Here is an 18,598-nt window from a genome sequence, read left to right as displayed (position 1 = left end):
CCCAAGTGAACGATTAAAACTTGAGGAGGAGGACCCACACTATTGTGAAATAACAAAAGCAGCAGTCCTGGCCACTGAAGGCCCCGGTGCCCCCGCCATTCAATACAAACATGTTGGCTGAGTCCCAGCTGAGAGCCGACCGAAGTTCTCCGTGCCTGATGAGCCGCCCAAAACACATGGCTATGGCCGCAGATGAGAACTCAGCTCCTCTGGCCAGAAACAACAGCATCTAAAGAGAAAAAACAGTTAAACAAGAACAGAACCAATAACCATCCAACAAGAAATTATCTAAGGCCTGAGGAAAGGTCTAACAAAAGACTTGGAGGCCGATGAATGCCAACAGCCCAAGCGTTGAATGGAGAAGGAAGAATACCCCATAGTGGCAGCTATCAAGGCAGCCCCGATTCTAAAGGAGTGGGTCCCAAACCACACCCCAGTCAACCCCAATTCACCTAAAGCCCGTGACGTCACTGCCCAAAACTGATGCTTCGTCAACGGGCTACCATCATGATGGCAAAACAAAAACCCATCCTTGGGCCCCCGGACTGCCAAATAAGCAGCCAATGCGGTAACTGGACACAGCTCAAGCTCTGAACAACTACCCAGCTCAAGTACGGTACCTTTTTGCAACTGATCTGTCTTAGAGCGACGGACAGTAATCATAGCCTTACCCACAGATAGCTCCAAGTCCGTCAACAACAGAGCCTTACCAGAAACATCATTTCTGGACTGTGCCACTAACTCGTTGACTCTAAGGGCCCCCAAAAGGCTACTAAAGAAGCAGAATGAAACAAGCATGCTTCAAAAGAAGAAGCACACACCACGTCCCAAATCCCCTTCAAACCCCGCAGAATCAACGGAGACATAGGATTCCTCGTATCTACCCTGGGTCTGGCCTCTCTGGCCCACCCCTCCAGCATCTTTTGAAGATGAAAATCAGCTGTTTCCTCCCTATAACTCAGCGCCTTACTAGCAAAAGCCAATGCAGACAGGCGCCCCCTAATGGATCGCACAGCCAATCCCTTACCTTGAAGCGAAACACAGTAATGGAGCAACTGCTCTACCGGGAGGGGCCAAACAATGTGATACCCTACCTCAGCCCTAAAGTCTTCAAACTGCCGCACAGCCCGTTCGTAAGACTTCCTGGTGCTAGGCGCAATGGCTAGGCCTATCGCTCTGCAGGCCTCGGTTCTCCAATCACCCATAGCTCCTGGGGCATTGGCACCGCCTCTCTGTTGGCATCTGGGCCCAGCTGACGAAACCTCTCAGACTGTTTATGACCCCGTTACTCACCCCAGGAACATGCTTGGCTAAAAACAATATATTAAGCCGCAAACAACGCAGAGTGAAGGCCCTCACCAACCTCATAACCTGCTGGGATTTGGATGAAAGGGAATTAATGACATGGACTACCACCATATTATCACACCAAAAATGAATGGTGTGATTGCCCATATCCTTCCCCCACAGCCAAATCGCGACTAAAATGGGAAAGAACTCGAGAAACACAAGATCTCGGTTCACACCTACCTGTATCCAGGAGTCTGGCCAATTATCTGCGCACCAATGTCCGCGGAAATAGACTCCAAAACCCAAGGACCCAGCAGCATCAGACATGACCTGGAGCTCAGCTTCAAGCCTCATGTCCTCTCTCCAGAAGGAGACTCCATTGAAGGACTCCAAAAATTCCTGTCAAATCCTCAAATCATCCCTCATGCTGCAGGTAACCCGAGTTCTATGCTGAGGCAAGCATAACCCTGCCATAGCATCACATAGCCTTCTAAGAAAAGCCCTCCCTGGAGCAACCACTTTGCACACAAAGTTGAGGTGCCCCACTAGCTGTTGCAACTCCAGCAAGGTAACCTTCTTTTTAAGAAGAAAGGCAAAAATCCTAGCCCTTAATTCAACTATTTTCTGAAGAGGTACCCTGGACAGCTGCGCAACAGTATCAATCTCAATCCCCCAAAAGGTCAACTTTTGGGTCGGACCTTCCGTCTTTTCAGGGGCTAAAGGGACCCCAAGCTCCGCCGCCAGCTCAATAAAGCCAGACGGCAACTGCCCACAATGCCTAGACCCCTTGGGACCCACAAACAGGTAGTCGTCCAAATAATGAACAACATCCTGTAAACCCACTTTCTCCCGCACAGCCCATTCCAAGAATGTGCTGAAACACTCGAAAGCAGCACATGACACAGAGCAGCCCATTGGCAATGCTCTATCCATGTAAAATTGGCCCTCAAAGGAAAACCCCAAAAGCTCAAAATCATTGGGATGCACTGGTAGAAGGCGAAATGCAGATTTAATATCGCATTTTGCCAACTCTGCGCCCACCCTGCAGCGTCTCACCACGGCAACAGCCTGGTCAAAGCTAGTATACCTTACTGAGTATAAGTGCTTGGGAATCCCATCATTCACAGACTTCCGCCTGGGGAAGGAGAGATGGTGAATCAAACAAAATTCACCAGGCGCCTTTTTCAGCACCATGTCCAATGGCGAAACTCTAAGAGCAGCCACTGGAGGTTGTGGGAAAGGACCCTACCTTCTGCCAACTCCTTGGCAATCTTGTCTCTAACCACCTGCTCCAAGCCCTTAACTGACTTAAGGTTCCCAGACATAAATGGGACTCGAGGCCCCTGAAAAGGGATCCTAAAACCAACTTTAAAACCTTCCAACAAATACAAACTGTCTGCTCTTCGAGGGTACCTTGACAACCAATGCTCAAGAGGTCCCACCCTTATTGGGCTGGGCCCCTTTTCCAGCTTGATACGAACCTCCACCCCCACCAGGCTTCTTTGTGCTCTTACGTCCCCGAGCTCTGGGGCAGCTGTTAAAGGAGTGGGACCAACCGCACATGGGGCACTCATGCTTGAACTGGCAAGCCTTCCTACTGCACACTCCCAGAGAACCAAATTCCCAGCAGAGCAAGCGGGGTTGAACTGCCTGCCCCGCTGAACCATGGGGAGAGCCTGATGACATCAAAGAGGTTGTGGATGACCTGCTCACCAGGTGACCACTATCAGAGCAATCACCCAAGTTAGGCCTAGCTGGGTGATGGATGGATACGGTCCCACAGCTGCTGATGGATACAGTCCCACTGAAGAGACGGATACAGGGCGGCCCTCATCTGAAACTCCTCATTGTACTGCAGTCGGGTGGGGCCGCTGAAGGCCATGTAGCCCTTATAAATTATATCCAAATATTGGAAAAGGGCAGCTGCCCACCAAGGCTGCGCCCGGGCAATCACCCTGGCATAAATACAAAACCCCAAAAGCCAATTTGACCAGGTCCGATCCACCTTATGCTTTTTAAATTTCTCCTTCTTTTTCTCATCCAACTCCTCCTTATCTTTTTTCTCCAACTCTCGAGAAGAGAAAAAATGTCTACATACTCCCCTTTCAGGATTTTCTCCCTGGTTGCTGGTGGCATGTGATCCCCTAATGGCAAGGCAACATCCCCAAAGGGTAAAGATGTAAAAGGAACCATTCCATAAGGAGAAGGTGCACCCATAAGAGAACCTGCCATACTAAGGTGCCCTGCACCCGGGTAAGCCTCGCAAGGGCCGCATTGCCCACCTGGCCAAACCCAATTCGAAAATGACCCCGACCCAGGGAAAGCGGACACCCCCAAACTCGCAGTGGGAATACCCTGCCCGGCCAACAAGGCAGGCCCCCATGGTCCCCATGGCCAAGCCTGCCCAGCACAAGCTTGCCAATTGTCCCCATACTTACCTACAAATCCAGCGAGAACCAATGGCAATCCGACTCCCGATATTCCAGCCACTGACACCGCACCCACATCAGGACCGCTGGAACCAGCATCCCTGCCAGCTGCAACTCCACCGGACCTGCCCTCAAGAATAGACAGCCTGGTAAGTATATTAGCTTGCAGCCCCCTCTTGGAAGCCCTATTCCCCTCCACCCCTCCTGGAGAAGGAATGTCTGATGCCTGCTCCAAAGCCCGCAACCTACGTATATTAGCGTCAACCGCTACATCGCCTTCCTCATCAGACGAGGATGATGGGGGGGGTGGCCTCTTAGTGGGAGCCTTGGGTGCCTTAGGCGCTGGCTTCTTGCCCTTAGACTTACCCGACCCCTTACCACCTGACATTCTCGCAGTCGGAATAGAACCCACAAAATGGCCACTCACAGATGCCTCCTAAAATGAGTGCCTCCCCTTCAACAAGAAAGGGACTTAAAATGGCAGGTCACAGGTGCTTTTACAATGACTACCTCCCCTCAGAATGAAGGGACTTAAAATGGCCACTCACAAGTGCTTTCCACAATAACTGCCACCCCTCTCAATAAAGGGACTAAAATGGCCGACTCCACTCCCCCCTTACTAAAAGAAGGCAGTCCCCAGGAACCAAAGTCACCCTAAACACCCCCCTGGGACTCAAGCCTACCCCAAATCTCCCTCCCAAGAAAGGGAAAGGGCAGACCACCCCAGGCTCAAAGAAAAAGGAATGCAAGCCAAAGCCCCCTGGCAGACCAGCCCAGCCCAGTGAACCACTCAGCCAATGAAGACAATGCTGCCGCTCTCCAAAGCCCTCGGGGCCCCTCGGAAGATGCCACCACCACAAAGCCTTCCAGGCGCTCCACCGACTGACGCTGCCACCGAGGCCTCCCCGACGCAGCCACGATGTAATGTACTGGGAGACGAGCCGTGGTGGAAGCTTATTCTTTATTTGCTGGTACATTACAGAACAGCTGCACGCGGCCGGGTCCGCTATATATATACATGCATCCCGGACATTCCCCCTACTGGCCAGCCCAATCCTGGCCAGTTAAACTTCCCGCCCTTGGTCTGGATTGGCGGTGGCTTTTCCCGCGCTGCGCGAGGCGACCCGAGGCCGGCTCGGTCGCGCGGCGCGGGCGCAGAGTCCAATACTCTACACTCCTCCCCTCCTAGTTTAAACCACATAGTCCTGTAGGTACGCTGGTGCCTTCCGTTCCCGTGTTGATCTCCTCGGGGTTGCTGTCGGTGCGGCGCCCGATCCCGTTGTAGGTGGCGCCGTCTCTGGTTGTGGACGGTCCGGGTCTGGTACTGGCTCCGGTTCTGGTCTCGCGGCGCTTGGTGTGTCATACGTGGGTAGCTCCTGTATTGGCGGGGCCCTTTCCGGAGGTTCCGTTGCTGGCGGTTCCCCGCTCTCTGCCCCCTCCGCCTCCTCGGGTAGGGTGCGGCGGCGCAGCTGGTCTATGTGTCGCCGCAGCACCTGGCCCCCTGCGGAGGTTACTTCGTATGACCGTGAGCCTGTCACCCTCAGGATCCTCCCCGCTACCCACTCGGGGCCGCCTGCGAAGTTTCTTGCGTATACCGGGTCACCCGGGAAGAACCCCCTCACTGCCTCCCGGACCTCGGGGGACCCCCGGACCTCTGGCGCCCGGTCCGGGTGTAGCCTATCCAGACGGGTGGTCAGTTTCCTCCCCATGAGCAGTTCTGCGGGGCTGAAACCTGTTAGAGGGTTTGGGGTGATCCTGTTGTGAAACAGGAATGCTGCGAGGCGGTGGTCCCAATCCCCTTGTACGATGCGTCCGAGGGCCTCCTTGGTGGTCCGCACCATCCGCTCCGCCTGGCCGTTGGTGGCTGGATGGAAGGGGGCGGACCTTATGTGCCTTATAAGGTACCTCTCGGTGAACTCCCGGAATTCCCGGGAGGTGAATGCAGTGCCGTTGTCCGTCACCAGGGTGTCTGGGATCCCGTGTGTGCAGAGGACCCTTCTGAGTGCCCGGACTGCTGCTGCGGTGGAGGTCGAGGCCACCGGGATCACCTCCAACCATTTTGTATATGCGTCTACTACTATAAAGAAGATCTGGCCCTGATGCGGCCCAGCGAAATCCAAATGGAGGCGGGACCATGGCCGCCCGTTCGACTCCCACCTGTGGACCAGGGCGGACGGCGGATTGGGCCTGGACTCCTGGCAGGGTTGGCACCTTCTTACCCACCCCTCTATTTCCTCATCCATGCCTGGCCACCACACGTAACTCCGGGCCAGGGCTTTCATTCTCACGATGCCCGGGTGGGTCTCGTGGAGGTCCTCCAATACCTGTCTGCGCAAGGGGGGGGCACCACCACCCTGCTACCCCAGAGTATGCACCCCTTGTGTGTCGATAGCTCGTCCTTCCTGGACGCAAACGGCCTGAATGCTACTTCCACCTTGCCTGTTGGCCACCCCCTCCCCACCCAGTCCCTGACCCGCGCGAGGATGCGGTCTCTGCCTGTTGCCCGAGCCACTTCGTCCGCGTGCAGTGGTCGCTCGGGGAGAGACTCTATGAGCATTACCCCGTGTGCCGGGGCGGGATCTGGGTCTGTTGCGGGTAGCGGCAGGCGGCTGAGGGCATCTGCGTGTCCCATTGCTTTACCGGGGCGGTGTATCAGCGTGTATGTGTAAGAATTCAGGAACAGGTTCCACCTTAAAACCCTTTGAGACAGAATTTGGGGGGTCTGACGATCGGGGGCTAGGAGGCCGAGGAGCGGCTTGTGGTCAGTAGCGATGGTGAAGCGCCTACCGTAGAGGTAGTCGTTGAACTTATGCACCCCCGCCACGATCGCCAGGGCCTCCTTATCGATCTGGGCGTAGTTCCTCTCTGCCGGGGACAGAGTCCGGGAGTAGTAAGCGATTGGCACCTCTCCCCCGCCCGGGAGTTGGTGCCCTAAGACCGCTCCCACTCCGTAGGGAGAGGCGTCGCAAGCCAGGATCAGGGGTAAGTTTTCATCGTAGTGATGAAGTACCGCGTTAGAGACCAGGAGGTCTTTCACCGCCTGGAACGCCGCTGCTTGGTGTTTACCCCAGACCCACGGGGCTTGTTTATCTAGCAAACGGTGTAACGGCTCCGCCACGGCGGCCTTGTGGGGCAAGAATGCGTGGTAAAAGTTCAATAAACCTAAAAAACTCTGTAGTTCTGCTTTGCATTTGGGGGCAGGGGCTTGAACTATGGCCCTGGTCTTGTCTGCCGTTGGGTGAATTCCAGCCGCGTCCACGGCGAACCCCAGGAACTCCACCCGCGGAACTCCCAACAAACATTTCTCCTTTTTGACTTTCAGCCCCGCCGCTTGGAACCGTCTGAGGACCTCTCGCAGGCGGCAGCCGAACTCTCCATCGGTGGGGGCGGCGATTAAAACGTCGTCAAAGAAGGGTTGAACTCCGGGAATCCCTTTGAGAAGAGAGTCCATTATGCTCTGGAATATCCCCGGAGCTACGCTAACCCCGAACTGCAGCCGTTTAACCCTGAACGCACCCCTGTGGGTCACTATCGTCTGTGCCTCCGCTGTCTTAGCGTCGACCGGCAGTTGCTGGTATGCTTGTGCTAAGTCCAGCTTCCCAAAAACCCTCGCCCCGGCTAGTGCTGCCAGGACATGGCTGACTACCGGAACTGGATAGGGGTTGTCTTGCAGTGCCTTATTTATCGTGCACTTGTAGTCAGCGCAGATCCTTACTTCCCCGTTGGGCTTGACCGGCGTTACTATGGGGGTCTCCCATTCTGCATACGTTACCGGTTCTAGGACGCCCTGGGCTGTGAGGCGGTCCAGCTCTGCCTCTATTTTTTGTTTGAGGGCGAACGGAACGCGCCTCGCCTTGAGCCTTATGGGCCTGACCATAGGGTCGATCGGTAGGGTGATGGGCGGGCCCTTGTAGCTCCCCAGGGACCCGTCGAAAATCTCTGGGAACTCCCGGCAGACCCCGTCGAAATGGCTGGCCTGCACGTGGTCCACCCCCACCAGCTGGATCCCCAGTGGTTTGAACCAAGCCAACCCGAGGAGTGTGGTCAGTTGGCGCTTGACCACTAGGATGTCTAGGGGGCCCTTAAAACCCCCTCTTTCTACATGCACCCGGGCCCACCCCACGATGTGTACTGGGTTCTTCTGAAAGTCCCTCAGTACGAAGTCCACTGGCCTCGTTTGGAGGCGGCGGCTGGGACATAGTCTCTTGAGGGTTTCCTCCGAAATGATAGAGATGGAGGACCCCGAGTCTACTTCCATGATGCAGGGGGCGCCCTCGATTAGGACTGACATTTTGACCTTGTCGGGGGCCGAGAGGGGCAAGCTCAATACCTGCAGACTGGTGGATGCCGTCGTGTGTGTGTCCATGGAGTCGTGATGCGCTGACGGTTGGCGGCGGCTGTTCTTGGCCCGGCAAGCCCGGGCGATGTGGCCTGTCTTTCCGCAGCTGCGGCAGTCCAGGTTTCGGTACGGGCAGTCCCTCCGCTCGTGGGGGTCGCCGCAGCTGGCGCACCGGGAACCGGTGGTGGCGGTGGCCCTCTCCGTCGCTCGTTGTCTCGCGGGGGCCCGTGTGTCCGCTCTTTGAGACCGCCGGAGCTGGAACGCTTCTTCCTCTGCTCGGTCCTCCGGTTCAGTTTCTCCCTGGTGGACTGCCTCCCCACGTGGCTGGCCGTACGCCTTGGTGGCCCTTTCGAACGCCGTCGCCTCGTTGAAGGCTTGTTGTAGGGTGAGCTCCTCTTTTGCGAAGAGCTTCTGCTGTAATCGCTCGTCCCGGAGGCCCCAGACAAATCGGTCCCTCAGGGCTTCGTCCCTCTTGTCGAAACTGCAATTTCCGGCGATCTGCCGAAGGGCCGCCAGGTAGACCGCCGCTGTCTCCCCCGCCTTCTGGTCCCTCTTGTGGAAGAGGAACCGGCGGGCGACGATGGACGGTTGGGGCGAAAAGTGGCCCGTGAGGAGCCTCACGACCTCTCCGTAGGTCCTCTCGGTCAGCTTCGCCGGAGCGGAGAGACCGCGTGCGATCTCGAAAGTTTCTTCTCCACAGACGCTCAGCAGGACGTCTCTCTTTCGGTCGTCGTCGTCGATCAGGTTCGCCCGCAGGTAGCACGCGACTCGTTCCGTATAGGTCTCCCATCTCTCGGGGTGCTCCGGGTTGAATTCCGCAAGATGGCCCGTCGTTACACTCGGGTTCGCCATGATGGCGGCGGGCTGTGCGGTCCTGCGGTCCCCACCTTCCTCGTCTCCGGCCAGGTCTGGTTCCCCTCGGGCGGCCGGACCTAGCTAGATCCCACCTTCGTCGCCAGTGTAATGTACTGGGAGACGAGCCGTGGTGGAAGCTTATTCTTTATTTGCTGGTACATTACAGAACAGCTGCACGCGGCCGGGTCCGCTATATATATACATGCATCCCGGACATTCCCCCTACTGGCCAGCCCAATCCTGGCCAGTTAAACTTCCCGCCCTTGGTCTGGATTGGCGGTGGCTTTTCCCGCGCTGCGCGAGGCGACCCGAGGCCGGCTCGGTCGCGCGGCGCGGGCGCAGAGTCCAATACTCTACACGCGAGCTGCTCCATTGTCCTCCGATCATCCGCAGGACTGACAAATAAGAGCGGAGGTCTGGCCGTTAAGACAGCCAGGCCTCGCCCACAACATAGCGCGCCCAAATGGGTGAGCCCGACTCACTCCTCCCAGGGCAGCAAACCAGGCTAAAGCAGCTTAGCAGTGTTGCTGCAGGCTGCAAGCCTCAGAATATTGACAATATTACAACAAATGCTTTATTATCTGGTACTTTAATATCCAGAAATCTAGGTTAGCCTACTCTGGTGCCCACTCAGTGCTGTTATTGCTGGTTAGGAAGCCCCACATGGAGGCAGCAGGCAGGCAGCTATTCAAGGAGACTAGCAGCTATGCCCAGGAACCACATCTTGCCTTGCCAACAGCAATGGGTAAAAGCTTTGTTAAATATTTAGTTATTTGGCAACCCTCATTTCCCACAAATGCCAGTTAACAAAGCCTTTGCTTTAAGCTATATTGCATTATATTTTATTTTATTATATTTTAATTTAATTAATTAAATTTAACTTAAAAGTAGACCTTGAATATAGAATTTGATCATACTGGTGTTTGGATGTAAATTGTTTGGTTAGGAATGATGGAAGTTGCTATGCTATACAGCCTATACTATCAAGGGTTGGTATGCTGATCTAGTTCAAATTGCTACTTAGCCATGAAGATCACTGGGGTAGTCACGCTCTCCATCACATTTCTGTCTATCATACTTTTTTGTATAAACAATTTTTATTAGTAACATATGGTAGTAGAACTATATCTACAACTTATAAAAAGCTTAAGATAAAAAAAAAAACATCATTCTACCCCACATCTTACTTTCCTCCCACCCCTCCCCCCATTACTTGACCCCCGCCAGTGTTATTTTTTTTGAAAAAAACAGATATTAAAGGTACCTTTAACTATCAAGAAAAAACAAAAATTGATAAAGAAAAATGTTCCCCCTTCAAAAGTTATATTCTTATCTTAAAAATCTTAATCATCAAAAATTGTCCAATGTCCTTTTATTTTCCACTCTTTTTCTACATATCTTCTGAATTTCTTCCACTCCCGATTAAAAAGTTCTAAATCGCAGTCTCTTAGTTTTCTTGTTAATTTGTCCATTTCACTCCATGACATAACTTTTATAGTCCATTCACATTTTTCTGGTATTCTTTCTTGCTTCCACAACTGCGCATACAATGTCCTAGCAGCTGAGAGCAAGTACCATATTAAAGTTCTATCTTCTTTTGGAAATTTTTCCATTTGTAATCCCAGCAGAAAAGTCTCTGCTTCTTTTGTTGAATTCATATCCCAGGATCTTAGATATCTCTTGTTGAATCATCTGCCAAAACATTTTAGCTCTTTCACAAGTCCACCACATATGGTGGAAAGAACCTTCATGCTTTTTACATTTCCAGCACCTATCTGGCATCTTATTGTTCATCTTTGCTAATTTTTTTGGAGTCATATACCATCTATACATCATCTTAAAACAGTTCTCTTTAATACTATGACATGTTGCGAGTTTCATAGAGTTTTTCCACAGATATTCCCAAGATTCCATCTTTATTTCTTTATTTACATTAATTGCCCATTTTATCATTTGAGATTTCACTACTTCATCTTCTGTAGTCCATTGTAAAAGTAATTTGTACACTTTTGAAATTAATTTCTCATTATCTCCAAGCAGAACTCTTTCCATTTCTGTTTGCTCTTTCCTTATTCCTTCAGCTTTGATATCATTCTCCATCAAGCTTTTTATTTGTTGCATTTGAAACCAATCATATTTATAATTCAATTCTTCTGCAGTTTTCAGTTCTATTTTCCCACTTTGTATTTTTAGTAGTTGGTTGTATGATAGTTGTTTTTCCTTAACTGTTTTGGCTGTTAACTTTATCACTTCAGCCGGCACTATCCACAAAGGCCTTCTCTCATCGCCATATTTCTTGTACTTTATCCACACATTTAGCAAGCTGCTCCTTATATAATGGTGAGAGAAAAGTCCGTCCATCTTCTTTTTTCCATAATACAAGTATGCATGCCAGCTGAATTTTTTTCCATGGCCTTCTAACACTAGAAGTTTTTTATTTAATAGCGTTATCCATTCTTTCAACCATACTAAACAAATTGCTTCATGATACAGTTTCAAATCTGGTAACTGGAATCCACCTCTCTCTTTTGCATCTATCAGGACTTTCATTTTGATTCTAGGTTTCCTCCCGGCCCACACAAATTCCGAAATTTTTCTTCTCCATTTATCAAATTGCTTAGCATCTTTCACAATGGGGATGGTTTGAAACAGATACATAATCCTTGGTAAAATATTCATTTTTACTGCAGCTATTCTGCCCAACAATGACAAATTGAGCTTGTTCCACTTTAGCATATCTTCTTCTATTTTACACCATAGCTTTTCATAATTGTTCCTGAACAGATCAATGTTTTTCATTGTTATCTCTACCCCTAGGTATTTTACCTTAGAGGTAACTTCACAACCCGTTAGTCTTTGTAGTTCTTGTTGACTATTTTTCTGCATATTCTTACATAAAATTTTTGATTTTTCTTTGTTTATGTAAAGTCCCGCCAACTCCCCAAACTCTTGTATTCTCGTTAGCAACAACGGTGTAGCTTGTAAGGGATTTTCATTTATAAACATTATATCATCCGCAAATGCTCTGTATTTATAGGTATACCCTTTTATTTGTAGTCCTTCTAAATTTTTTTCATCTTGGATCTGCATCAGTAAAATTTCAAGAGTTATTATGAACAACAATGGTGAAAGCGGGCAGCCTTGTCTAGTACCTTTACTAATTTTCATTTCGTCTGTAAGATCTGCATTGATACACAACCTTGCCTTTTGTTCAAAATATATTGCCTTTATCATTCTTATAAAACTTTCTCCAAGCTCCATTTTTTCCATCACTGCAAACATGAAGTCCCAATTTAAATTATCAAATGCTTTTTCTGCATCCGCAAAGAATAGTGCTACTTCCTTTTCTGGATGTCTTTCATAATATTCTACAATATTTACAACAGTTCTAATATTGTCTCTTATTTGTCTTTTGGGAAGAAAACCAGCTTGGTCCTCCTTTATAAAATTTATCAGATATTGCTTAAGTCGTTCCGCCAGAATTCTTGTAAATATTTTATAATCATTGTTCAAAAGTGAGATTGGTCTATAATTCTTCACATTTGTGACGTCTCTTTCTTCTTTAGGTATCAAAGAAATAACAGCTTCCTTCCATGTATTTGGTACCTTCCCTTTGGCTCTTATTACATTCATCAGCTTCTGTAATTTTGGTATTAATTCATCTTTAAAAATTTTAAAATATTTAGCTGAATAACCGTCTGGCCCGGGAGCTTTATCATTTTTCATCACATTGATTGCTGCTTCAATTTCTATTTTTTCAATTGGGTCATTCAAAATTTTTCTCATATTTTCAGTTAAAGGCTCAATTTTTATTTTCTGTAGATATTCATCTATCTTTTTTCTCTTAACTTCAGCACCTTTAAACAGCTTGGCATAATACTTAAAAAATTCTCTTTTTATTCCCTCTTGAGTAACTACATCTCTTCCATCTATCACAATTCTACTAATTATTTTGTTTTCCCTCTTTTTTTTCAGCTGCCACGCCAAGTATTTCCCCATCTTGTTTGCTCCTTCAAACGATTTCTGCTGAAGCCTTTTCAGATTCCATTCCACTTCTTTATTTAGTAAATGTCTTAATTGAGTTTGCAATATTGAAATTTCCCTTAGAATCTTTTTTTCCCCTGGTCTTTTCCTCAGCTCTCCTTCTTTTTTCTTTATTTCATTTTGAATATCCAATAGTTGTTTTTCTTTTTCCCTTTTATCTTTGTTGTTTAGAGTGATCAACAACCCTCTCATTACTGCTTTATAAGTATCCCAGACCGTCTGGAAGTCAATATCTTCTTTATCATTCACTTGGAAAAATTCCTTAGTTTCTTTTCCTAGGAAAGTCACTGTTTCTTTGTTCTGTAGCAAATCTTCATTCAGTCTCCATCTTCTCAGTCTTTTGGACAATTTTGTAATCCACATTATTGGGTTATGGTCAGCACCAATTTTAGGCAAAATATCTATCTTCCTTGTTGTAAGGCCTAAGTCTCTGGTTCCCCACAGCATGTCAATTCTAGAAAAGGTCTTATGTCTCGCAGAAAAAAAGTATAGTCCCGCACTTCAGGATTAAGCTTTCTCTATATGTCTTCCAAATTTTCCTGTTTAACTAGTTCAAAAAAAGACTTTGGCAATTTCCCTTCTTTCCCACTATTTTTTTCCCTCCAGATCTATCCAATGAGTTCTCAACTGTTCCATTAAAATCTCCCATTAAGAGTATTTGATCGTAGGTCAGCTCATCTAGTTGTTGTATAATGTCTTTAAAAAAAGCATCTTTTGCACCATTAGGTGCATATAGTCCCAATAACAGCGTTTTTTTTCCCATTTGATGTTATTTCCACTGCTACAAATCTTCCATCTTTATCTTTAAACACCAATTTTGGCTCCAGGTCCTGTTTAATTTAAAAAACTACTCTCCTTTTTTTCTGTTCAGCTAATGAAAAAAATTCCCTTCCCAGTTGTTTGTTCCATAAAAATTTATAATCCTTTTGTTTGATGTGGACTTCTTGCAAACAAATTATATTACAATTTTGCTTCTTGATCCAATGAAAAGTTGCCCTTCTTTTTTGTGGTGAATTTAGTCCATTAACATTCCAAGACAATAATTTGTAATCCATCATGGTGCAAATTCTTTATTTTCTTCAAAAAATCTCCTCAACTCTCTGGCATTTGTAATTGTAACTCTCTTCCCCTAAAGTTCAAAGCTCACACCCTCGGGGATTATCCATCTGTACCTTGTGCTATTGTCTTTCAATTTTTCTGTTAACTTTTTATATGTTCTCCTGTCATTTATCACTTCTTTAGGTAACTCCTTCATAATTCTCACTCTGCTACCTCTTACTGTCAATGACTGTTCAAAGTTTTTCTTCATAATCCTTCCCACCATTTCCTTTGTCATGAATCTTACAACAACATCTCTTGGTAAGTTGTTTTTTTTTTTGGCATATAACGAATTGACTCTATACATGTGATCGTACATACTTTTAGTCTTGTCAGGGTCTTCATCTAAGAATTCTGCAATTATGTTTATCATATATCCTTTCAGATCATCATTCTCTTCCTCAGGTACTCCTCTCAAGCGTATCTGATTTTCCATTAATTTGCAGTCGTGGATCGTCACTTTTTCTTGGACTTTCAGCAAGGTGGTATCATGTATTTTAACTTTCTCCTCCACCTTCTGTACTTTCTTGTCTATTTTCCCAATTTGGTCTTTGAGCTCATCCACTTCTTTTTTAATTACTGTGACAAGTTCTTCCTTCATTTCTTCCATCATTTTCTTAACTCCTTTCATAATCCTGGCTTCCATAGCCTCCATTTGGTCCTGCATTTTTTCTAATGAGAGGGCTCTTGTTCGGGGCTGCCTGGGCTCTGACATTTAGGCAAGGAGCAGGTAGATAAAATAGAAATACCAAAAATTTCCATCTTGCAAATTACAAATTTGGCTACCAAGTTCAAAAGGTCTGAATTTTCTCTCTTATTTAAACTTTGTTCTGTTTTCTTCTGAGCTTCCCAGGCCCAGATATAGATTTTTAAAGAATTTTTCCCCTTTAAAAAAAATGACGAAATTTTTGATTTCACCAATTTGAAATCTGACAGTCAGGTTCAATAAAGCAAAGCTTGCCCTTTCCAGCAAGCCTAATTTCGCTGGTTTCTGAGCCTCCAAAGCCAAGATATTTATCAAAAAAGTCTTCAAAAATTCCAAAATGGCGGCCGCGATTTTTTCCCCTTTAAATTTTTTTCCCCTTTTAAAGTCACCCCAGGAGCCCACCAATAATGTAGTCAATAGCTCTTGTCCTCTTACCCTTTTTCCCGTCGCTTCTGTCAATTTTTAAAGTCCCAAATCTTTTTAAAACAATGTTTTAAATTGGACCTCCCAGCAATGGCTGCCGATGTTTCTCTATGATGTAGAGTAGGCTTTTTTCTTTACTACTTCCTGTCTCTGTCACCTTCAACTCTCATGGAAATCTCACGATACTTGACGCACTTCCTGTCTTGCTCAGAAGAGTTGCAGAACTGTTCCAGTATATTCCAATGCAACGTGGCTGTTTACTCTTCACAAACCGCAAACCGCAAGTAGACAAAACTATGATCTCTTTTCAATTTTTAGCAGTTTTTAACACTGTCTTTGGTATTATAACAGTCCTAACTTCTCTATTTCCTTCTTCTAATTGCAAGCTTTATATTTTCCCTTTCTTCCCACCTTTAATACGTCCCTTTAGTCTGTAAATAGCTCCGGAGTGAAAAAAGAGCTTCTGTACCTTTTTTTCTCCACTTATCCAAGTTCCACTGGTCTTCCAAAACTTTAGTTGGTTAGAAATGTCCCAGAAGGTTAGGATTCTGACGAGCTTATGCCAAATCAATGACTCTGAAAGATCTTGCAGACGATAACTATGCAAACTTCTGAGACCCCTCAAAGCCTCAAAGGAACCCTCTACAGGGCTCCTTTTCAGCCAAGGTAAATCTCTTCCAAAGTTTTTAGTGCAAGTCTTGGACCTTTCTCTCACTGAGAAAGGTAGGCAGTGGGCTTTGATTTGCCCTCCACTACCCCGAACAAGACCTTCAGCTTGCTCCCGATGTGAGAGACAACTCAGCTCGCCATTTTCCTCCCCGGAAGTCCTGTCTATCATACTTTTATCCTACCCTTCATCTAAAGAGCTCAAGACAGCATACTGTCCCCATGTGACATATCCTTTGAGACCCATAGCATCTTGCAGACCAACAAGCTTTTTGAGGTATAAGCTTAAAGGTAGGTAAAGGTAGTCCCCTGTGTAAGTATCTAGTCATTACTGACCCATGGGTTGATGTAACATCAGGACGTTCCCTTGGCAGACTTTTTGTTACCGGGTGGTTTGCCATTGCCTTCCCCGGTCATCTACACTTTATCCCCAGCAATCTGAGTACTCATTTTACCGACCTTGGAAGGATGGAAGGCTAAGTCAACCTTGAGTTGGTTACCTGAACTTGGCTTCTGCTGGGATTGTGAGTAGAGCTTGAACTGTACTACTGCAGTTTACCACTCTGCACCATGGAGCTCCTGTCCCTAGGTGTAAACTTAAAACAGTCAAAGCTCCCTTTGTCTAGTGAAGGAGCTTTAACTGAAAGCTTATACCCAGAAAATCTAGCTGATCTTCAAGGTGCTACTGAACTGGAATCTAGCTGTTCTACTGCAGACCAACACAGCTACCCTCTGAAACTATCTCAATGTGACAAAAGTTAGACTGAGAGAGATCTAAAGTCACCCAATGAGCTTCATGTGAAACTGAACTGAATCCTTGTCCAGTTCTCTGTCTTATTATTTGACCGTACTGCGTGTTATACTTCCAGATATTTAGGTCATTTTGGGCTAATCACATACTTTCAGCTTCATTGACTTTATAGAGTTGTTTCAAGTTTTAATAGAGGACAGTCATGTTCATTACAGTTTGGTATAGTGGTTAAGTGTGCAGACTCTTATCTGGGACAACCGGGTTTGATTCCCCACTCCTCCACTTACAGCTGCTGGAATGGCCTTGGGTTAGTGTCAGTGTTGAGTTGCTTTAAGAGAACTAAACTGCTGAGTCAAGGTTATGCAACTAAAACTATACAGCTGTGATAGAAGTCACGAGAGGGACAGGTGCAGCTAATGTTCCAATCTGTGTTATGATTGGGTGGCTGCACTATATCAGTGATAGCATTGCTCACAGTAGTTGTTGGGCGATGGTGGATGGAGGAGAAGGAGAAGGACGTATGTGAGAGGAGGAACAACAGACTGATATACTGTTACTCTGAAGGATTGCTTGGCTATTGACGTAATGTATTGGACTGGATTCTAGACTTCTCTATTGGATTGTGATTTGGTGCTGCATATTGGAAGGACTGCTATTCTGTGTATGACCATTTGCCTGCCTGTGACTGCCTCTTACGTGTTAACCCAAAATACAACTGTTAACTGGCTGTTGTGGAGTTTATTTCTTTACCACAGTGTTCTGGAGTTGCACTCAACTGTCTACTCACACAGGGGAAAACTTCCTACGCATACAAACTCTGTCAGTTAGCCATAGCTATCGCAGGAATTGTCCTTGAAAGGACAGCTGCTGTGAGAGCCCTCTCAGCCCTGCCTACCTCACAGGGTGTCTGTTGTGGGGGGAGAAGATATAGGAGATTGTAAGCCACTCAGAGTCTCTGATTCAGAGAGAAGGGTGGGGTATAAATCTGCAGTCTTCTTTTTACCTTTAGCTTCTTACAGGAAGGACATATAAAATGTAAACAATAGAAAATATAAACACTACTTTGTACTATATTGCACACTCTATGACTTAATAGCATTAGAGACAGTATTGCTTTTGAGATAGTTTAGGAACAGGCAAAAATTGTAGGAGTGGATATCCTACAGGATGAAAGAAGGTTAAGGTCCTTCCGTTTATCCTCATTAAAAATAGCAGACTTTGAAATGTAAAAATTACCAGATAATTACAGCAGCGAGAAAGAGAAAAGGCCAATTATTCTAGGCTCGCCCCTCTTTCTGCCAGTCTAACTTTATTCCCCACTGTACATTTAGTGGTGCATTGTCCAGATTGAATGTTAATGCTCAAGGACTGGGACTTTCACCACTTCCTAAGGGATCCCATTGCACAGCCTAATAGAACTCCCTTCATCTACTTTCCCCCTTCTGAAATTTATAGTTCTTTGCCTTTCCTAATTCCATCCCATCAGGTCTAGTTCTAATACTTTGAACAACTCTTAAGTAATTCTTTCCGCTCCCTGGGGTTTACGCCTTCAAATACATTATACCATTTCATTTGTCATTTCTTAGTCAAGCTCGCTCATACATATTTAATTCCTTCACTCTAAATTAATTTTCCATCCCCCTAATAATATTTCCATTTGTCTATATCTTTTGGATTATAGAGTACCTAGGCAGAAACTTAATTTCAGAAATAGAAGTTCACCAGAATTCAAAAAAGAACAAAGAAATATATTAGGAAGGCTGCTTCATTATATCATCATATAATGGAGGCTGAGAAGCATAAACCATATGTGGGTAAGTCCTCATAGCACTTACTTTAGAGAAATTCCATTCCTCTCAAAGGATTAACCTCTGTTATTGAGAACTGGAACACTGGAGATCTGCTCCTCATTGAAGTTCTCTAATGATTGATTTATCCATTGGTCAGTCTGAAACTAATTATACAATAGTAAGCTGAGTGCCATCCTTCTAAGCCTG

Source organism: Heteronotia binoei, unplaced genomic scaffold (assembly GCF_032191835.1).
Source record: "Heteronotia binoei isolate CCM8104 ecotype False Entrance Well unplaced genomic scaffold, APGP_CSIRO_Hbin_v1 ptg000323l, whole genome shotgun sequence".
NCBI lineage: Eukaryota > Metazoa > Chordata > Lepidosauria > Squamata > Gekkonidae > Heteronotia > Heteronotia binoei.
Note: the sequence above shows the minus strand (reverse complement) of the source record.